The following is a 23,374-nucleotide window of genomic DNA, read 5'->3' as shown; positions in this document are numbered from 1 at the left end:
TGTTGTCCTCGATCTGGGTAGCAAGTCCCAGTTCCATCTCCGCCTTGGCCTTCCTGACCGCCCCCCTGCAGCCCTGAGCAACAGAGGTATAGTCCTCCCTGGTGATGGCCCCTCCTTTCCATTGGGTGTATGCCTCCCTTTTAGCTAGGAGACGTTCCCGTATGCTTTTGGTGAGCCATGGGGGCTTTTGCACCCTTTTGCCCCCTTTGATCCTTGTTGGGATTACCTCCCTTTGGGCTTGAAGGATCATCTCCTTAAGGAACGACCACTCTCCTTGGACACCCAACTCCCCTCCCCTCCGGGACCTCAGTACTTCCCCAACTATTCTTCCTACCTCATTGAAATCCGCCCTCCTGAAGTCCAGGGCTCCTGCCTTGCTGCAGGCTTTTGCCACCTTGCGCTGGATGGTGAATTCCAGCAGGCGATGATCGCTTTCTCCCAGGTGGTCAAGCACCTGCAGCCCCCTCATGAGGTCATTGCCTGTGGCCAGCACCAGATCCAACAAGGTGTCTCCCCTGGTGGGGCTATGCACCTACTGAGTTAGATGGAGGTCCTGTATCTTGGCTAGGAACCTACGTAAGCAGTCAGACCTGGCTGACTGCTCTTCCCAGCAGATGTCTGGAAAGTTCAGGTCACCCATGTTGACCATGTCTTTTGACCTAACTACCTCCATGAGTTGACTTAAGAATTCCCGGTCTAGCTCTTCCCCTTGTTTGGGTGGTCTGTAGTAGACCCCCACCATTAAGTCCCTTTCCCCTCGACTCCCTTGTATTCTAACCCAGAGCACTTTAGTGTGCCCCCCATCTGACCTTGTGCTACTAGATGAGGATGTGTATTCCTCCTTGATGTAGAGCTCCACACACCCACCTTTCCTCCATGTCCTGTCCCTCCTGTACAGCCTATAAACCTTGATATTCACTGCCCAGTCGTGCGTTGGGTCCCACCATGTTTCTCTGAGCCCCACTATGTCTGGCTTGGTGTTAGCTAGCAGGAGGGTAAGTTCCTCCTGCTTGTTCCCCATACTACGAGCATTTGTGTAGAGGCATTTGAGGCCTCCTGAAGATGTGTGCACTGGCCCCCTAATCTCAGTACTGCCCAGGCCCCAGTTGCTTACCTTGATATTCATTCTGCTCATCATTGGTCCAGGCTGAGCTGTTCTTGTGGGTGTCGCTTATTTGATTGGTCCAGATAACAAGATGTAATTATAAAAGGTTACAAAAAGGTAGAAAACAGGAATTTCTTCAACACAACGGGATCCATTAGAATGTGAAATATTCTTGCAGTAAAATGGCAAATGCTCCATAGCTGGAGACATTTGATAAGACTGGAAGAGGTAATAGAAAATATAGTGGAAGGCATAATCTTGCATAGCATAAAAGCACAAGAGTTCCACTGCAATATTCCAGTATCTAGTTATACTAGCTGCTCTATGCCAACATTGACTCTCTTGGTACTGATCGTACGCACAAAAGTGCATAAGCTTCCTTTTATAATACTGTAAATCAAAAGTAACAGAGAGCCATTGGACAGAGAAAACATCTCTTATAAAATTGTTGTGTGAAAGATAAACCAAAATAACATACTGAAGAAATAGGAAGTAATATTCCATACATGACATGTACAAAGCTCTTAGATTTTTGGATTCACATTTTGGACTATTCCTTAGAAAGATACAGCAGAGATTTAAAAGGACCAAATGAAACCACAGTTCAGTGGGCAGCTCATCCAAGGAAGGAAATGCCCACTGGCATGCTGAAATATTGTTCATGTAACTTTCACTTTTAAAAAAATGCATACTGTATCTATCACAACTGCTATACACCACCCCCGCCCCAGCTCTGCTATATAACTACTTTCTAGATACTAATGAACTTAATTACACCGTTTTCCTGTAAAGTAGGGTAGCAATGATCCCCATTTTACAGAGACCTGAGATACAGAGAAATTGCATGACTTACTCAAGATCAGAAAGGTAATCTGTAGCATAAGTAGGAAAGGAACCGATATCCAGTTTACCCACCTGCAAGCATTCAAGTCATGAAGCAAGTACCCAAAACCCAAGGGTTTTGTTCAAGAATCATCATAGTTATACAAATAATAATAAAAGTGGCATTCTTTTTATCTATCACCTGTTATTTGAACTTCTCTGTACATTTGGGTCATTTTTTTTCTAATTTTATCTGCAACACTAAGGATTAACATGTGTCCCTTTTTTGAATGAGAAGTGAAAATCTTGTGCATTCACATGACTGCAATAGCCGATGTAAGGAAAATACCAAATACAGTGAGACACTTTAAATAAAAGCAGGGTCGAAAATATTGCACATCTCCTGCATCCCAGTGCAATGCTTTAGCTTCCCTTTCTTTACTTTCCTAGACAATATTTTTCATATTTGGTTCTCAACTACTTAATGGCCCCATTATCATCACTTCCATTTCAACATATCTTTATAGTGTAAAACTGCTTTGTTCTGAAGTGTAGTGTAAAACATTGGAAATCCTCTAAGTACAGAAAAATTAAGCATTTATTAGAAAAAAAATTAATCACTTCTCTTGCCAAGAAATGAATAGCCTATAATTTTACAGGGTATAACAAGCAGCTGCATAATGCCAGTGATTTCTTCAGCTTTTTCAGCTTTGAGTCGATTAATAAAATTAACTATACAATGAAGAATTTTTTGCCATTTACAGCTAGGTATGTTCAAAACACTTCTCCCCACCCCTTGAAATTTAACAATAGGTCAAGCAAGTAAAAGAAATCCAAGCAATAATGCAGTCTTTTGACTTTCATTGGAACATCACCAGATTGACGGCATTGTAATCCTCATTGAGAAGGGAGTTAAAGAGCTTAGGCTCCAAGGGACAGGCAGGAGGCAGCCAGTACAACTGCAGTCATGAAGCCAAGACAGTTCTGAATCCTCACAATATATGTTTGTTGGAACAAATAATAAGTCCTCCCTTTATATTCACTTTCTCCTGTAGGTGTGTATATGTGCAGTCATGATTCATTACTTATTTTCATCCACTGCCTATGATTTTCTTCTTTTCCCCTTGTCCCTCACACACCTGTTAAAGTGGTATAATTCAATGTGGTCTTACTAAATTTATAGAATTGTTTTATTCAAGTGAATTCACACTCTTGTGCTTATGCAGGCACAAGTAACTTCTCATTTGGAAGCATATGTCTACACAGCACCAAGCTATTTCAGCTTAAGTGTGACATAAGGTTGGAGGCATACCAGAGGCTTTTCTTCTGTAGTCAACTTGACTAATAGCCATTTAAGCTCTCTGCCAGTGTGCACAGAACAGTAGATCCTGATTTTTTTGTAGAGGCCATGGCACTGTCTGTGATGTCTGCTGGAAATAACTGCTAGAATAAAACACATATTTTGATCTGTGCAGCCACTCCCCATAACATCATATGTAAGAGCTATTTACTCAATGGAATGACACCATCAGGCCTATTCAACAAGCACTTAATGGCAGAACAAGTTCATTCGAGCATCCTGTTCTGACCAGCAATGTATCTCTGATGCTTTTCCTATCTGTGGTTTGTTTGTTTGTTTATTTTAAACAGGCAATCCACAGCCCCTTATGATGATTTTTCTGTCTTGCAAGTCCATGGTTGCCGAAATTTTCCTCTGGTCTGTATCAAGGCATCCAGCTAGTCCACATCTTCCTCCTATTTTTTGGTGGGTGGCCTGGTGACAGTCCCATCACATCCTGGATAAATGGAGCATTCTTTCTAAAGCAGAAATACCTGAAAAGTCTCCTCAGGTCCCACTTTTACTGTTACAACTCTCTCTCAAAAATTTTGTGATCCACAGTAGCAAACCCACAGGTACTTCAGTCTTTAGAGAGACAAGATTACAGCTGATCTATGATCAGGACCTCTTTTGCAAGCTTAGACACAGAATTAAGGGCCAATTACAGTTCCCTCAATGATTATCCTTTTTGTACACCAAATTAAGATAGTTACATTTCTTAATGATCCTCCATCCTTGACAGAATTATATAGATTCTTAACTATATCATCTTCGGAAACTCAGAAGAGAGGTGGAAGGTGACATGTAGACTGGTGTCTTGATTTGCTGAGATCTCCAAACCCCTTCCAGTTTATACTAAATAATTATATATGTTTTATTTTAGTATATATTCTCCATTTGGTTTTATTTGTATTTCTTTGTTTCACTGAGACTTCAGAAACTGGACTAAACCAGTTTCCCTATTGCCCTTTTGCAACTTACAGTTCTAGAAGGGAGCATTACTTGTGGCTTTCCTCTAACCATTTGGGAATGGTGCTTGCCACATTCAGTTCATTTTACTTTGCCTACCAGGTTAGTTGTAACGTCTGCAAAGGTTCACACTGAAAAAGGCTTTTGGCACCTTCTGTTTTAGCCACACTTCTTGAAAATGACCAAGTCTGGTAATAGGTGGTTTCTGTGGTAGATTCCTTTTCCTCTCTTCTCCTGGATTCACACACCCCCAGAACCCTTTTAACTCCCCCTTTCATTTCTTTTCTATACATGACATATTTCAACTTTACCATATTCAGATAACAAAGACACATAGGTACAATTAGATTCTTCTCGCCAAAAGGCCGAATATTAACTATTATCAGCACTTTCCAAAAAGCAGTTATTTGCTCTTGGACTAGCCTAATATTAGGGCCCTTGATTAACAAATTCTTATTTTATTATCCTAGGCCACTTTTACACAAGCTTCCTGATTATACACAAGTTTAAGCATACATTATTCATAACTTAGGCTTATGCTAGGTCAACATTCTGCACCAGTGTGGTCTGTGTCACTGACCATGCCTGCAACATAATATACAGGGCATCTAAAGGGGAAATGACATAACAGAAAATCCATCAGCTTTTATGAAAAGAGGTATGGCATATGTAATAAAATATGGGTGAAGAATCCATAGAGTATCAACAGAGGGTTGGTAGAAGTCCAGGTGCACAGCTAGAGGGACACAGGTAAAGTTGGTGTTGGAACCAGAATGAGAATTTTCTGTGTGTGTGTGCTTTTTTTAAGCTTTGTATTCTTTGAGATTTTAATAACATTTTATCTAAAATAACTAATGCATCTAAGCATTAGCAGGAGTAGAACAGACCACTGAAACTACTGACTGATGAAATGCTTCAGTTACTGTAGGTCTGATGATGTCTTATATAAATCAGTAAAAATATTTTAAGTGTAGTAGTGGTTGTAAGAATAATTTCAGAAATCTCTGTCTTTGGGTACTTTACAAGTGATAAGCAGATATCATGTAGTATTTAAAATTTAGTTTTCATTGCTATTTTACCATTCTAATATACAATTCTTCTATGCAAACCACAATAAAATTTTAGCCTACAGAAATACATTTTGAATTTTCCAGTACTAGAAAGGAAAGCAATTATTTAGGCTCCTATTATAGCTCAGATTAAAAATCAAAGACACTCAAAAGCATTTGATTTAGGAGGAAGCTGTTGTGAAAATCTTCATCTTTTCTAATTCAGTCTTTTTTTGTTTTTCCTGCTTCATTCATCCTACCTCTTTTTTTCACTTGTTACTATGAGTCCAAGCCTCTGGTGAATTCTGTGATGTTTAACATCACATATTGTCACAAAACTGACAAACAAAGGCACTAAGCAGAGAGTTGACTGGCATGAAAGTATTGTAGCAATGGCACAAAGCAAACTAGCATGCAGGAGAGGTGCAGGTTTGTGAGCCTAAGTCAAAGAGAATGAGTTGACAAAAATGCATAGACCTTCTTCCTCCAACCCTTATTTTAGCAAATCTTAGCAATACATTCAATAAACAGCTTTTCCTGTAGAAGAAATACAGAATCAGGCCCTAATTTAGGCCATGTGCTGACATTCTCGGGACCTAATCTATGATCATGTGGCTTACTTTAAGCTATGTGAGTCTAGATCAGATCCCCACTTGTGCACACATTAGCAAGTGCTGGGAACCATACTGGGAATATGAGCTAAGTAAGTTGTATGGGGGGAAAGGGTGGGCAGGACTGGGGGGAGAGATAGTTGGTCTACCACTGCGGGGTTGGGGGTCCTAGGGAGGAGGTTGGCAGGATTGGGGAGGGTTGGGTGGAGCTAGTGGGTCCAAAGGAAAGGTTGGTCTGTCTACAAGGGGCAGAGGGAGTTGTCCATCTAGGGGGTGGGGGGTGGGAGAGCTAAAAATAGCCCAGTCAGGTTGGGGTATGAAAAGAGCAGCCCAGGGCTGAGGTGAGCCTCTGGGCTTTCCTAGTCCTGGGACTGCTCTCTGAAGATGTACACACATTCAGTTGAATCAGACATAGGCTAGCCCAGTCTCCATAGTGCACCTTCTTAGGGCCTTGTTACATGGTAATTATAGGTGGCTCTGGAGCTCTTAACCCCTGGACTGGCTGCATATTAACATGTTTATGTGACTTAAAGCAGTCACTATTCAGCTGAAAGTTATGCCACTTCAGGGCAGGATTATTTCTAATCCACATAAACCTGCTCCTGTTCAATTAAGATTTCATAGATTTCAGAGACATTAGGGCTGGAAGGGACCTCGGAAGATCATCGAGTCCAGCCCCCGCCTGAAGGGCAGGAAGTCAGCTGGAGTCATAGGATCCCAGCAAGATAAGCATCCAATTTACTCTTGAAGGTGTTCAATGAAGGCGCTTGAACCACCTCCGATAGCAGGCTATTCCAGACCTTGGGGGCTCAGACAGTAAAGAAATTCTTCCTTATGTCCAGCCTCAAATGGTCTTGTAGTAGTTTCTAACCGTTTGACCTTGTCATCCCTTGGAGCGCTCTGGTGAACAAACGTTGCCCCAGATTCTGACGGTCACCTCTGATAAACTTATAGGTGGCCATCAGATCACCCCTGAGCCTGTGCTTTTCCAGGCTAAAGAGCCTCATAGATCTCAGCCTGTCATCATAAGGTCTGTTTTCCTGACCTCTGATTGTGCACATGGCTCTTCTCTGGACTCTTTTAAGCTTCTCCACATCCTTTTTGAATTGTGGGGCCCAAAACTGGACGCAGCATTCCAGCTGCGGCCTCACCAAGGCCGAGTACAAGGGGAGAATGACGTCCTGGGATTTGCTTGAGAAGCATCTATGGATGCAAGCCAGTGTTTTGGTTGCTTTACTAGCCACAGCATCACATTGCAGGCTCATGTTCATCTTGTGGTCACTGATGACCCCCAAGTCTCTTTCTTCCATAGCACTAGCCAGCGTAGCGCTGCCGAGCCTATAAGGATGCTGCAGGTTTTTAAGGTGTGGCCCACAACTATTCCATCCAAGTTGAAGTCTTTCAGTATAGCAGGATGTTCCAAGGCTGCAGTACTCACTCTGCCCAGTGGGAGAAGCAAGCCTGTCGTGGTGGTAGCAGGCAGCACCATGGCTAACAGGTGCTCCGGGGCTGCAACACCTGCTCTGCCTGATGTGCCCAGGGGGCCACCACCCAAACCAGCTCACTGCTCCCACCAGGTAAAGCCAATGCCACAGCCCTGGAGCACCTGGTTACTGTGGCATCTCCTGTGTGGTTCTCCCCCCACAGCCATCAACCTCTCTTCAGCCATAGATGCCTCATCCCTTTTACCCCCACAGACTGAAAGGGGTTCAGATTTAAGGGTCTCAGAGTTTTTAGTCACAGAAAAATGCAAGGAATATTATAGGAACATTATGGGGTACTTCCTCTGGAGCCATATGCAGCTCCTAGTCCTGCCCTGCCCACCAAGCCTCTAGTGGCAAATCACAGCTGTACAGGTTAAGGACAGTCAGAGATTGTTTTTTGCCTTAAGCTATGACTGCTTCACTAAGCTGATCAACACTAAACTGATTAACATCTGTGCAGTTTACAGTATAAGGTGCAAAAGGCTCTTAGGTGAACTAAGTTAGATTGGGATGGTCATGTTTTGCCTGACCTAAACTCCCTGAAAGCATGTAAAGTTTGGCACTTACATTACATTACATTACCTTACATTACATTACCTTACATTAACCCTTGTGACATTAACCCTTACAGTAACCCTTGTGATACTGATCTAAATGTAATGTCTGCATATACCCTTAGTGAAAAGTGTCTTGTTTCTCTTTCTTTTACGCAGAGAGCTCAGAGAATTAACTGTCGTACACATTTTGGACTGTGTTTCTTAATGACATTTTCATGATGCCATCTTCATTGTGTTTTTAGAAATGCTGATCACAGCAGAATGGCCTTGGCAGCTGTTCTGAAAAATTGCTTATTTTCAATGGACAGGGATTAACTGAATTACACCATTTGCTTCTCTCATAATTTTCTTCCACTCTGACAAATATTGAACAATTCAAGATGCTAGAAAGGGAAATTTACTCCATAAATAATTGACAAATAGCTTAATTTATGTCACATGTGCCACAGGTCGCTCCATATATTTCTTCTTCTTTATAAGAGAATACGTATTGTTACACTTTAAGCTGCTCAAATGTTACTCAGCGTTAGTGCTAGCTCAAGTTTGGAGCAGTCATAGTTTCATAGTTGGTAGGGTCAGGAGGGACCTAAGCAGATCATCAAGTCCGACCCCCTGCCATGGGCAGGAAAAAATGCTGGGGTCAAGCAACCCCAGCTAGGTGATTGTCTAGCCTCCTTTCAAAGACCCCCAGGGTGGGAGCGAGCACCACTTCCCTTGGAAGTTAGTTCCAGATCCTAGCCACCCTGACTCTGTAGTAGTGCCTCCTGGTGTCTAGCCTGAATCTACTCTCCATCAACTTATGGCTGTTATTCCTTGTTACTCCCAGTAGTGCTCAGGGGAACAGGGACTCTCCCATTGCCTGCTGGTCCCCCTTGGCAAGTTTATAGATGGCCACCAGATCCCCTCTCAGCCTTCTCTTGCGGAGGCTGAACAGGTTCAGGTCCTGTAGCCTCTCATCACAGGGCCTACCCTGCTGCCCCCTGATCATGCAAGTGGCCCTCCTCTGGACCTTCTCAATGCTGTCCACATCCCTCTTGAAGTGTGGTGCCCAGAACTGGACACAGTACTCTAACTGCAGCCTGACCAATGTCATATAGAGAGGGAGGGTCACCTCCTTGGACCTGCTCATGATGCATCTATGGATGCATGACAAGGTGCAGTTAGCCTTCCTGACTACGTCCTCACATTGGTGGCCCATGTTCATCTTGGAATCAATAGTGACTCCAAGATCCTTTTCGGCCTCTGTGCTGATGAGAAGGGAGTTCCCCAGCCTGTAGGTATGCTGCTGATTCTTCCTCCCCAGGTGCAATACCTTCCACTTGTCAGTATTGAAACCCATCCTATTCTCATCTGCCCACCTCTGTAACCTATCATACAGTCAGGCAAGCAGGAGCTTGGAGGACTGAAAAGTGAATCCCTTCCCTGCTTCCCATTCTGGACTCCACCCTGCTCCCTGGGGCTCCCCCCACCCCACCCCACCCCTCAGGTTTCCCCCCTGCCATCCTCTGCCCCCACACTCCACTAACTTGTGGCTGTCTGTCCCAGGGGAGAAAGTAGGGAATTGTTAACCTGCCTGTCTGACGCCCCACTACTGCTGGGCTGCTACTACTCTTGGGCTGAGCCATGCCCAGAGAGCAGCAGCAGTGGCACTTGGGCAGGCAGGTTAACCTTTCCCTGCCTCCCAGGACTAACCATACAGACAACTACAAGGGCAGAGGTGGAGGTGCAGTGGGCTCAATCCAGGACAATGGGGAAGGGAGGGTGGGTCAAGTGTTTATGCTAATGTGTAGCCTAGAGTGGCAATACATTGGTGTAACATGAGCTGGGTAACACAGATCAGAGATAAACTTGCCCTGAAGTGGTGTAACTTTAAGCCGCCTAACAGGTGCTGAAAATTAGTTTCAGGTGTTAATGTGTGGACATTCAGGTGTCAAGTGCTCCAGGAGCCACCTAAAATGAACATGTAACAAGGACCATAGTCTGTCCAATTAGAGCAAATATTTTCCACATATAAACTGGGCAGGTCTGGAAATATTCAATGAAAGAGCACTGACTCCAAGATGAAAAACACACACATGAATAAAGGAACATATTGGTGGCAAACTTTACTCTTCTTCAGTCCTCTCACTCAAAGCTCAGAGGGTAAAGATTTGTATCCCCTTGGAAACCATGAGTAAATATATGATATGCCCTCTGAGCATAATCTTTAGGCATCTGTTACCACACTTCACCAGCCAAAAATTACATTCCTTAGAAAAAAACTAATAATTTACAATTTATTTAATTTCTATGTTAACTCCTTAAATATTTTTTAAATGTATAATATACATTTCCAATATGAATGCTCAAATATGCCATTCTGATAGGTTTGGAATATATCAACCCTAGGAAATACTACTTGCATTTGTTTTCCTAAATAAAATGTCATTGCTATAAATACAATCCTGCAGAAAGTTTGGTCTTGATGGAAAAAGGTTTCACAATAAAATATTCAGCTAATTCTAACCTCCAGTATTTAGCTCAAGTTTTCAAGATTCAGGTCTTGAGGTCCCCTGTTCAGGAAGCCAAGAATAAATATCACATTGTTTTGATACTTAGAATAAACTTCCTCTTTCCAGAGGAAGTATGCAACTCAGTGTTTATGATGTGTCTTCTGAGCTTGATCAATAGCAGATATGAGCATTACAGAACCTGGCTCTTAACTCAAGCTGTGGAGTTTCATACTTTTAGCTCAGGAAGTTTGTTAGGTCCTTGTTATTTTCTCAAGTACAGGGTGTTATATCATATGAACCCAAAATCCATGCCATACCATTAGAAGACTGTACTACTGTTTCCTTAGTTTATGCCAGGTGCCCCCTCAAAAACATGGGGGTGCAAGAAAAGCAGGAAGATGCAGAAATTTAGATACAAAATACAAAATGCAGTCTCTCTCAGATATGTCCCTTTGTGGATGTACCATTACTTCATGATTAAGAAACAAAAACAACATAGCAGGATTATAGAATACTTCCCAATTTGAATAGAGGGAGATGTGTCCTCTCACAAAAATGGCTGTTTTGTTGTTATCAGTGCTTGCTAGAATTAAAGTGTTAACTTCCAGAAAGTGCTAACCAGCTTTGAAAAAAGAAGTTCATGTAAGAGAAAGTCTTGAACTGGTGAAAGCTGGGATCCAAGAGTCACAAAAGAAAGATACAAAATTCACATTACTCCTAAATATTGACACATGCCTACATCTATAAAACTTAGTGCCCATCTGTAATGGGTCCCCTGCCCCATCACTGAAAGAGAGAGAAAGCCAAGGACCAGCTGGCTAGCTCTGGCCTCCTAGACAAAATGATAGTGGCAGAGGGACCTTGAATAAAATGCCCTCCCCAGATGCTGCTAACAAAGTGCAGGCAGTGATTGACAGGCCTGGGGTAGAAGTTGCAGGGTCAGGTGGCCCAGAGAGAGATATATAAGCCCAGGACCAGAAGCAAGGGGGCAGTCTGATGCTGAAGGCTATAAGAAGCAGAGCTCCCAGAAGTAGTAGGGTCTGACCAAACAACGAAGAAGGACTCCAGGCTACAGGGAAGCTGCAGAAAGCTGCTGTATCACAAGGCAGCCAAGGATATGTATTTTGGGGCCTTGTATCATAGCTTTGCCACAGTGTGGTGTTAACCAAGGGTGTGGAACCTTTTGTTTGAGGGTGGATGCTCATATTTTTTCATTTGTGTTTAAATACCAGAGGACTAGACTGTGCCTGTATGGGAAAAGGAGGCCACCAAGAAGGGTACCAAAGGCACCCCAGATCCTAGACCCTTTGAAGGGTCTACCACTGCTGTTAGGAGAAGGACTGTAGTCTCTGACAGCAAAGACTTGGGCCACAGGCCCAGAGCCCATAAGGCCAAGACCTGGGGGCCCAATCCCAGAGCCCTTGAAGGCCTACAGTCCTGAGACAGTAGACCCCAGGTGGAGGGGCCCAGCCAGAGTAAAGTGAGCCAAGGCCAAGGCATCTCAGCCCAGACAAGGGCCTAACACCCAAACCTGCCTGCCATCTAGGGGCAGCCTCCTTACCCAATCATAACATCAAGGTGTGGCATGATGAGAGATGCATTCAAATCAACAGCTTTCATTATTTACTGAGTAACATTTTGGAAAAATGAAAAGAGCCTGTCCACAAAGTCCTGGGGAAGTAAATGTGTGTGTCTTTTGAAGTTAACTGTGGTCTCTACAACTAGGTACAGACAATCAAAAAGCCCGATGCTGAATCAATTCAGTCTTTGCAGTTTAGTCTAAAATGCACAGACTAAACTGAAACAGAAGTGAACAGACATTTACCTTTTGATTCAGGGAAGGCAGTCACATGCCTGCATAGGCTGAGGCCAGAAGCCAGGAGACACTACAGCACAGCTCACTGGCTGTGTGTTCACTTCCTCTTCTTGCTGCCCCTGAGGTCTCTGGGATTTGCAGTCCAGAATTACAGCAGCAGAACTCTACAGGGTTACTCATCACTTCCCCTTCCAGCTTCCAGGTACCTCTGGGATTTGTTGTCCACAGTTGCAGCCAGCAGGAAGCTTGAGCAGGGGAAGGGGTTCTTGACCCCACTCCCTGTCCCTAGATCCCAGCTGGGGTTTGCCTGAGTGGGGCAGCCCTCTTCCCCCCCCCCCGACCAGTCTGCATCCCCAGCCAGGCTTGCCCCTCCCCCTTGTCAGCCAGCCCTCAGCTCCAGTTAGGAAGCAGAAGGGCACAGCCAGCCCTGCTCTCTGGAGCAGGCAACCCAGCGCAGCCCAGGGCTGAAAAGCATGCTGGGAGACTCTGGTTTAACTTAAACCAGGGAAGGGTCTTGGACAGAAGTTTCATAAGCTAGTTTGACCCAAATCAGTTAAGATAAACCTGGTTAAAAGTAGTATCAGATTTAAACCAGTTGCAACCATTTTAAAACCAGTTTATGTGCACTGGGCTTCTGTTCTGTTATAGGTTTAAACCAGTTTCTGATCACTTAAACCAGGGTTTATGTGTAACTTCTGTCCTTAGCCTATGACAACTAGAGCTCAACTTGTTGAAAACTAATGCTCAAACTGGGGAGAGAGAGTATTGATTTGCCTTACCTACTCAAAAGCAACAATGTTCATCTGCCCTTTGTCACCCTTCCCTGCAAAAAAAAAAAAAAAAAAACTTTGATAAACCCCAAAAGCAATAGTACATTCCAACTATTTTTATTTGTGTTTTTTTTCCCCTAGTCAATCCTTTATTTTCTTCTTTTTTTCAGCTGACAGAAGTAAACTTGAGGACATGACTCAAAAAAAAAAAAAAAAAAAGGAGTAGGACTGCCTACTTGACCTCTTTTCTGAGAATACAAAGTGGGTTTTTTTTCATCAGGAGTGATGGATTTTTTTTTAAACAAATCACATTTAAAAAATCTGTAAGATATTCTTACCTACAAAATTACAAACACGAAGTCAAAATCTAAGTTTAACCAAATTTTTGAACCCCTTTATGGGAAGAAGGATTATTTTTCTTTTCACATGAACAGCATTTTATCTTCAGGTACAACAAGCAGAAAGTCCCCTCTTTTGTCTATTGTCATTGTTGTAAAAGATAGACAGAGGCATACATGCCAATGCCATATTATTGCAATTGACCTGTTTGGTAACTTTGATCACGCAATAATTTGGTTTGTGCAAAGCCTTAGAGAAATGATCTGGTCCGTTTTCTAGTTGTATATAGGACAAACAGATTGCACACAGAGCCACTAGAGGCAGTTATTACCTTACTTTTATGCCCTTTGAATCCCTTCCTGACATCATACACAAAAAAAGAAGCTGTTTATAGCATAAACTACAGTAACAAAAAACAGACACTGAGCATCTGGGATACAATCTGCATTTGAGGTCATAAGAGTTTCAAGCTAAATTCAAGCTGAGACACCACTGGAGTGATTGATTAGATATTTGCTCTGTGTTGCTTAGTAAGAAATCCAGTGGCAAATAAAAGCTAAAAAACAGTATGTTGGCAATATTAGTGCTGTATAAAGAAATCATCTAAAATCCACAATCAGTCCCAAATAAGATATAAGCATTAAGATTCAAAACCAAGCTAGAAAACTACTAGACTCAAGTCCACAAATGTTGGACCCCCAATCATATCAGCAGGGATTGCTTCAATGTTATCCCCTGAGAATAAATATTCTGAAGTCAGACCTTTAGATAGAACAGGGAAGGGAAGCATAAATACTCCTAAAGGAAGCAAATGCTTGAGTCTATACAACCCATATGGGCTCATTCTAATTTTAATGTCTTGCTCTGTAGAGATCTCCACATTTTTACACCAAAGGAAAAAAATCAGTTACAGTTGCAACACATGGGTTTTGTATTTTAGCTGACATATATATATAAATAAACAGGTTGGAATTCATTCAGACATGTGACTTGACTTGCTACAAATGTAGGAGTTTTACAGCTACTGAAAATCAAATTCTAGGAACAGGGATCAGTAAAGGCTGGTGTCATTCTTTTCTTCTCAACCTATAAGCCTTTCACAGTTGGTAAAAGGGTAGGACAGTTAGAGATCCATGTATTTTTATTAAACAGACAGAGAGGATATTTTATTCTTGTTAGAAGGCCTTCATTTGAAAATGCACATTGTGAGTGCAACACTTTATGCGGCAAATCCATGGAACCTATTCCTTAGAAAAGAGAGAGCTTTTGAAATGAATCTATGGCCATGAACAAAGAGTGTAAGTGGCAATGGCAACAACTGGAATTAACTCTCTTAAAATATCAGAGCATTCATTTTGCTAATGTTAATTAAATTCATACTATATTAGAGGGAAGGAGCTTGCATCTGCCACAGGGCTTGAAAGCAAAATTGATTCTTACACAGAGCAAAGGAAGGTTTATTCCTTCAGTGTCCCACAGAGGAGGGGTATCCAAGATACAGCCCATGGTCCAGATCGGGCCCACAGAGCCCTGACACCCAGCCTCTGGTGCTGCCCTTGGATGTTATATGCAGCACATGCTGGCCTGGTCCTGTTCTGGATACTCTGGGATCCATGTCACATGTGGCACAATCCCAAACCAGCTAGACTGGGTGCCATGCACAGCTTGGATCCCAGAATGGACATCGCATGTGGCACAGTCTGGATTGGATGGGTGCTACTTGTCACTCACATCATCTACTCACAGCCAGTACAAGACCTGTGCTACACTAGCTGGATTGCACCACACATTGTACCTGTTCCCACCACTCCAGGATCCAAGCTGTACACCATACCTGTCCCAACCACTCTGGGATGTACAATGCATGTAGTACCCATGCTAACCAGTCTGGGACCTGCACTGGACATGGGCACCACATGCAGCAGAGGTCCTGGAACAGCAGAAGTAGGCATCACATGTGACACACACACCAGATGGCCAGAATGGTGCTACATGTGGTGAATCGGGCATGTGAGGACAGGGAAGTGGTGTCTATGGGCCCAATCCAGCCTTGGGGCAAAATGAGTTTGACACCCCTGACAGTTTCATAGTAAGGCTCCTTCACAAGGAGCTGCTAAGATGCCTTACTGTCGTGTCTCTCCATGAAAAAGTATAGCCAAGAATATAAAAAGCCTATCCTCTTTCACTTCTGGTCCTCAGGGCAGTTGTAGAATGGGAATCTAAATTTCCCTTTTTCAGGTCTAGTACAGCAGTTCACAACCTTGTTAGACTTAAGGCACCCCTCCATAACTTTTGTGAATTAAGTGGAACTCCATTTCAAAAAATTATACTGTGCTTACTTCCTTGTAGGGGGAATGGGCAGTGGGGGTATAAGAGCAATCAAGCAGGGAGAAACTTGAGCCTGTATTTATCTGCTTATCTCCTCACACTGAGTTGCACCCTTCAAAGGATCTTGTGGAATTCCCTGGTTGGGAATTGCTGGTCAAGTATTTTGCTTCCACTTACCTTAGGTAATACAAGCTATTATTTTATTTCTATAAGGATTTTTTTTTAAACCAGAGGTTTGCATTCATAAATGTGTGCAAATATCCTATTTCTCATTGCTACAAAAATAGCTTAAGACATAGCTTAGTATCATAAATCACATACTGCTGTAGTTCCAAGTACCTTAATCCAGGTAGCCTCTCTCCCCATCCCCCATGCACAAAGGGTAAGAATATGCTTTCATCCTACGTGTGTTTATTTTAGATTAAGGAAAACAAAGATAAGAAAGAACAAAACTAAAGTATGCCTGTAAAAGTATACATGTGTCTTCTCTCTCTAGGGGTCTATCAAAAGTTTAAGGACTTAAGATAAAAAGGACTATGTGGGTGCATCTACACATGCACTTTACTGCAGAGCACACTAATTAGCTCCTAAGTAAGGCATCACTGTCTACACATGTGCCCAGATTAGGGCACAGTAAATTAATTAACTCTGCTGTTGCATAGTGCTGTCCAGAACAAGTATTATCCTACAGTGGACTAGTTGTGCATTGAAATGCACACGTAAATGGTGACCATAGCTGGCTGGGGCATTAGGGTACTACAGTTCAGGGGCTACCTTCTGACTAGCCTCACACTGTAGGACCCTCATGCCCCAACCAGCCGTGGTCACCATTTACAAGTATATTTCCACAGTATATTGAGCTGGGGCAGAGCAGCTCTGGTCTAGCAGGCTGACCCCCTGGCCCCTTGCAGCCAGGGCTGCTGTACCCCACCTCAACATGCTGCGGTCCCTGGTGCATGTGTAAACACTGCACCCAGGAGCAATAACCTCTAGACAGACTGTGCCAGAGTTTATTGGTACATGTTATTGCGCATGTAGATGCACCCTATGAGTATCATATGAAGTTTTACCCCTTTAACCATTTTCTACATTTTCTTTTAATCTGATGTTTAGGGCTGTTCAGGAAATGAGGGGGGGGCATGTTTTAAAAAAATATCTGGCCTTTAAATGGAAAAATCTTTATAATCTAAATAGAACTGTTAAAAATCTCATTAAAAACATTTTAAATTACCTACACTTAAAAGTAGCCAAGAGTACATATTAGGGCCTTACTCATCAGTGGGATTTATCAGTTTTCCTGGAAAAAAAGATTATTTTGAATATGGGAGGGCTGAGGTTACATGTACCCCTCAGATCAAGAAAATGTGTAAATATTATAGAAGTTACACCCTGGACTAGATTCCAACTGGTATAAATTAGAGAGCCAGTTAGAAACTTTTGATTTTTGTTGGTAGAACATGCAGATTTCTCAAGAACAGATTTGGTTGAAAAAAGTCAGTTTTCAACAAAGCTAAAAAGCCAATAAAAACGTTTCAGAATTGTCAAACTGTTTTGTATTGCCATTTCCAAAATGAAAATTCTGATTTCCAGTTTCAAAACAACTTGTTAATTAGAAAATTAAATACAGTAAGGTTTTGAAAAAGAAAATGAAACCAATCCAAATAAAACAATGATTTTTTTAAATTATTTAAATGAAACGATTTGATTGATATCTGAATTTTTGGGAGGAGAGTACTTTGGTTCACAAATTTTTGAAATTTTGTCTCAATTCAGGATGGGAAAATTTCTCGAAGCCCCAAATAAAGTTTGTGGCATGGGAAAATATGTTCCCTGATTTAACTATCATATAAATCCAGGGTAACTCAATTAGCCTCAGTCATTGACGACATGTAGGGGATGCATGCGGGTGCACATGCACCCCCTGAGTTTGGCGGTGCACCCCTGGTGAAAAGACACTGCCAATACTACTGGCAGTGCCTGCAGGTGGTCATCGCTTGCCTCTTTCCTCCCTGCCCCAGTTGCCAACACCACAAGTGGCGTCTGCAGGCGGTCCACAATCTTCACTGGCTGTCAGCAACACTGCCGGCAGCATCTGTGGGTGGTTGCCGACCACTGGTTGGTGCTCACCACCACCCCTCCCCTGTCCCCTGCTGCCAACAGCACCACAGCTGCCTGCAGAAGCTCCCTGCTTGCCATCGTCATGCTCCTGCCACTGCCAGCACCGCCAGTGCCTGTGGGAGCTTGCCATGCCCCGCCCCCAACCTACGGGGACACATGGCATTCATGGCCTCAGTAGAATTATTCCGGATTTATATCAGTCTTGCACTTAGATTTCAAGTAAGTATAAATCAGGGCCATGCCATAAGATGTCTGTTATGATATAGGCATAAATTAAGATAGTCTGGTATAAGAATGAGTTTAGAAAGAGGAGAACCATGTCCTTTGAACTGTTCGTACCTGACAGCACTTCAGCAGGGCAGTTAGATTCTGTGTCCCCACAAGATAATCTAGTAGAAGTTCTATGAAGTGCCTGTTTGTAACATTTATGCCATGTATTATGATATGCCAAATAATATTATTCTGGATGGCTAAGGTCCGGTGTCACGGTGCACCTCGCTGCCCCGCTCCTAGAGAGGGGAAAACTGCCAGAGGAGAAGCTCTGGCAGTGCATAAGGAGCCCTAGTGGTGATTAGGAAGTACAGGTGTTGGTTGCCGGAGCAACTAATGAGAATCAGCTGCCTGTAGGAGGCAGGGCCTGGCCCTTATAAAGCCCAGGGCTGAAGCCAGGCTAGCAGTTTCCTGCTAGCAGCTGGAGAGGCAGGAGCTCCCTTGGCCAGGATATAGGGAGAACCCTGATTGCAAGTATAGCTTGCGAGAGCTCCAGAGGCTGGAGCAATGATGTTGTTACAGCCAGGCGGCCTTAAGCTAAGTTAAAGCCAGGAGGCTTGTGTTTGCTTTAGTGTTTGTATTAAACCAGTGGTTTGGGTGAGGCTATAAGGGGTTGGAGGAGGCCTCATAGGGACCCCCAGAGGGGTGGGAGCCCCTAGCGCCTGGGAAGGCGCAGTATTCTCATAGGAGACCCACAATAGCGTGGGGATCCAGGTGCCAGTAAGGGCGCAGTTTACAGGGTGCGTAGACCCCAGCCCCAGAGAGGGGCATTTGAGGAGCCCAAGGTGGGTGTAGCAAGCCCCAGAGAAGAGGGCAGCACTGCGGAAGGCCCCAGAGAAGGGGGCAGCACTGCGGTGCACCCTAGAGAGGGGCACCTTGGAGAAGCCCCAGTGCAGGCATATCAAACCCGAGAGGGGGCACTATGTGAGAAGCCCAGGACGGGCATGACGAGCCCGGTAACAGGCTAGCACAGCAGAAAACCCAAGAGAAGGGCAGGGTGCTGTGGTGGACCTCAGGAAAAGGGGTTAGCAGCACGATGCACCCAAGAGAAGGACAGGGTGCTGCAGTGGTCCTCAGGAAAAGGGGATAGCGGTACAGCGTCCGGCAGAGGGGAAGTCGCGCGGTGGGCCTGAAAGATTGGAGTCTTGACATAGAGTCCCAAAGTGGGCAAGGGTCCCTGAGCGGGACAACACTTTTAGAGGAGGCCCAGAAAGGGCACCGAGACCCCAGAGAGGGGCTGTATATTTGAGAGAAGGCCCTGAGTGGGCACCGGGAGCCCTAAAGAGAGAGCAGGATTAGAGGAAGAAGATTAGAGGAAGAGCCCCAGCAAGGGGCAGTGTTGTAGACAAAAAAGCCCAAGAGCGGGCTAGATTACAGAAGAGGCCCGGGAGAGCGGGCAGGTATTTTGACAGTTCAATGTCCAGTACATCTGCAAGGCTTGGGGCGTGGTATTAGGGGTTGGTAGGAGCCACGCATAGCCCATAAGGCTAGGGTGCATGGAATGCATCCAGTGTACAGAGAGACCCCTGGTGGGTCTGGGAGAACACGGGGACGGAGGTCCCAGCTAACCATGCCTAGGAGACGTAAGGCAGCCTCCCAATTTAATTCAAGACCAAAGACATGGTGGGCGAGAATAGAGGGTGCCCTTGGGCCGAATAGGCATGGAGAGGGGGCCTAAGGAGATCACGGCCCTCCTGCAGGAGCCTGCCGTGACATCCGGTTTTCATATTTTTGCTTATCCACCCAGTCACAGTGATTTCAATAATACTATCTGCCTATCTTAGGGGTTTAAGGATTAGACCTTTGGTTAGAAACTGGAAGGCAAAAAAATAGTGGAGTAAGAGTCTGAAATAAAAACAAGTGAAAGAAATCTCTAACAGTTCCAGACTTTTTTTTATCACATCTATTTATATATTTCCTACCCTTTGAAAACATAAAATTCTAGTCCTAATTTATTAATGGAGTGTGCTAGCACCAGGTTATTTTTATTCAGACTAAAAATGGCCTTCATGAACTAGAGCAAGCAGGTAGCATCTGACAAGAGTCTCAGAGTTAGTGTGAAATTTACTCTTTAAAATTGCTGCTGCTTCTCCTAAAATTATGTACCGTGATCATGTGGCTCCATTTGTGTTTGCTTTTTGTTTAATCGGAAAAACAAAATGTCTGCAAAGTGTCACACCAAAAGGATGTCACTTAGTAGGAATATAAATAATCATCTTGGTTGATTTAAACTATTCCCTTCCAATAAAAAAAAGATCTGGTCAAAATAGTGAGCTGGATTCACAGCACCATAAAAAAATCCTAACACTTTCATTTTCTGATGTTTTTTTCATACAATTCAGAATTTTCACATATTTTAATCAATAAAAGTTAAAACGAAATATCCAAAAAGCATTTATATATAATTTTCCCTTTTTCCTCCTTTCTTAAAAGCAAAATGGAAAAGGAAAGAAAGAGGGAGGAGAAAGGAAAAGGAGGAAAGACCAAAAATGCCAAAAACATTAAAAATCTTATAGTTTGTCCAGTATCCAGCATTTTGTTAGGAAAAGATAACATTTCTAAAAATGGGGAAACAGTGGTACAAAAACGTTCTTTTAGCAACATTCAGGAAAAGTTTGGAGCCAAATCTGGCCTGTATTTATCCATTAACATTATTCACCCTTTTAATTATACATTGTTTTCCATTGTTTTCCATTTAAATGGGAACAGAATTAAATCCTAAGAAAGTGGGAGTCTTGGGCCCAGTAGCAGAAACTCCTAGTCTCCTGAGCAGCCTTTAGCCTTTAAATAGATTGTAGTCAATGGAATAACTTACGGGAGAGAAACTACTGTCCTTAACAGGGGCTTGTAGGATCATAACCATTTACACAGCATTATTAAATACTATGTATACTGAGCCCTGCTATGCTTTTGTATTTTCATAATTTAGTCCACACTGAAAAGGTTCTTGGTTTTATTATTAAATAAGTAAAAGAATTTCAAGTTTCATTCATTTTAAATTTTAAAAAACCTCTGATTTTTCCCCACTGGTTCTGAATGAAAAAGCAAAACTCCAATAAAACAAACCTTTGCCCAGGGAAGAAACTATGTATTTTTAGATATATAAAATATTAACAGATCCTTGAAATATCATTTCATGCGCTGACATTTAGCGAAGCCGTGCTCTTTCTACAAGATCTTCTTAAATGAAATATTGGGTTCCCATGCACAATTTATAACTTTTAAAAGACCAAACGTGTAATATATTAGCTTTATACTACATTTGTTAATCAAACTTCTCCATTTTCCACGAGTTAATTTTGAATAAAATATATAATCACATGAGAGTTTTTTTTCCCTTTTGTCATTAAAGTTGGAAAATAAAATAAATTAGCAATTAACATTAAACATAGTGGCTGCATGCTAATATGCTGGCAATTAATCTATAAATCTTAGCAGTGAATGTACTTAAATTATCTCACCTTGGTGCCTGATAAACAATCAATGGACTTTATTTAATGGCTTCATCTCCTGTGCTAATTGTATCCACTTTAAATTAAATTATTCTTATTGTTATTCCATGTAGTGATTTGGTGATATGAGACTTGGGAAGAGATACTATTGATTTTGGGCAACAAACCTTCATCCATTAGAGCTCTGAAGACAGGAGTTATATTAATCAGGGGCTAATATTTTGTGGATATCTTTATGGACAAACAGGATAGAGGAAATAGGATAATTAAAAATTTGCACTAAGCTGTTTGTTAGATTTATAGGTGTGTGTTTCCTGACAGTAAAATGAGGACTGCAAAGCAGCTGGGTGAGGATGGTAACAGGTGCAGAATTTTGTCTCCTCTAGCTGGAATGACAAGGAAACTGTTCAGGGTCATATTTTTTTCAACATATATAGGCATTTACAGAAATACCTAAAAAGGGTAGGGTCCAGATTCTAAGGCCAGGCACAGACATTACACTTTTACCAGTATAAGTTGTCTGAAACCAGTCTATACCCATAAAAGAACAGAAGTTTGGCACACAGACTGGTTTAAAAACGACAGGACCTGGTCTAACATTTGCTCCCTTCTTCCCCCCCACCAAAGGGCAAATGCATATTCTAAACTACTCCGCCTATAGAAAACTGCATCGATTTGGCCTCTGGCTTTTTAAATGTCTGTACCTAGCCTAAAAGACCAAGGCTCCTGCAGAAGAACTTAGATGGAACTCAGGTACCTGAATCTTAAATAGCAATCCAAATCCTGGTCAACTGCTGCCTAATCCTGGAGGTGATTAAAACCAGTGACTTGATAGTTCCACAGGTGTTGGATGCTCTTCTTAGACTGGGGCAGAACTCTCCAAAGCAGAAAACTGCCCCGTTCTGAGCAGCCTGACAGTTCCCCATAAATCATATTCCATAGAATCAGTGTTCTTCCAGCTTAGTCCTAGGGGCACAAGTGTTCTCATAGTATGCTTGAGGCTCACTGACAGGATTAGGCTCCCTAGGTAATCCAACTCAATGGAGCACAATTTTTTTTGGCAGGCCTGCCATAATAGCTCCTCCTCCTTCCTAGGTGCCATTCCAATCCCTTTCCCCTGCCTGATTTGCTGCTCTGCTTTCTATTTTTTTCCCTGCACTATTTACTGCTTTGCATTCTGCTTCCTACCCTATTTATCACTGTGCTGCCTGTCCCCTCCCTGATATACTGCAGAGTCATAGAGAAGTAGCGCTGGAAGGGACCTCCAGAGGCCATCTAATCTAACCCCCTGCCTGTAACAGAATCATCCCTATCCAAACCATCCTATACAAATCCATAATCTAAACTCTTCCTAAAACTACTGTCAAGCTTGACACAACACGAAGCATAACACCCTAACCTGCCACAAGTAAAGCAGGGGAACCACACCAGCCAACATCCTGCTTCCATAAAAGGTTGTTAATATATACTCAAGAGAGTTCTGGTAGAAAATCATGCACTCTGCTACAGAGGAAGGCAAAAAACCCCATAGTCCGTACCAGTCTGACCATGGGGTAAAATGCCTTCCTGACCCCAAACATGGCAATTGGTCTGATGATGAACAGAGGGGCGAGACCCTCTAGCCAGGAACCTCCAGCTTTGGTCCCAGCAGGAGCATTGGTATACTCCAGTCAAAATTCCAAGCCTTGGCTGCAGCCACCACCCTGTGCCTCTGAAGAAAGATTAAAAACACCCTGACACATATAGCAAAAAGGGGGGCAGGGGGCAACTAGAAAAGCCCAGAAGTATGGGAAATACCCATAGTAGAACATAGGCATAGTTACACCTATATCAACCCTGACCAGTGTCTGTCC

At 43.0% G+C, this 23,374-nt stretch overlaps 1 long non-coding RNA gene across 1 annotated transcript in view; it reads right to left on the bottom strand.

The window, feature by feature from the left end:
- Nucleotides 1-23,374, bottom strand: part of LOC109283807 (uncharacterized) — a 108,480-nt gene that overhangs the window by 22,416 nt on the left and 62,690 nt on the right. The window contains exon 6 of the long non-coding RNA XR_009460761.1: nucleotides 13,024-13,067. This is a non-coding gene — a long non-coding RNA (uncharacterized LOC109283807). The remainder of the gene's footprint in view (nucleotides 1-13,023; nucleotides 13,068-23,374) is intronic.

The sequence above is a fragment of the Alligator mississippiensis genome, chromosome 3 (assembly GCF_030867095.1).
Source record: "Alligator mississippiensis isolate rAllMis1 chromosome 3, rAllMis1, whole genome shotgun sequence".
Classification (NCBI taxonomy): Eukaryota; Metazoa; Chordata; order Crocodylia; family Alligatoridae; genus Alligator; species Alligator mississippiensis.
This window is presented reverse-complemented; position numbering and strand designations above follow the sequence as displayed.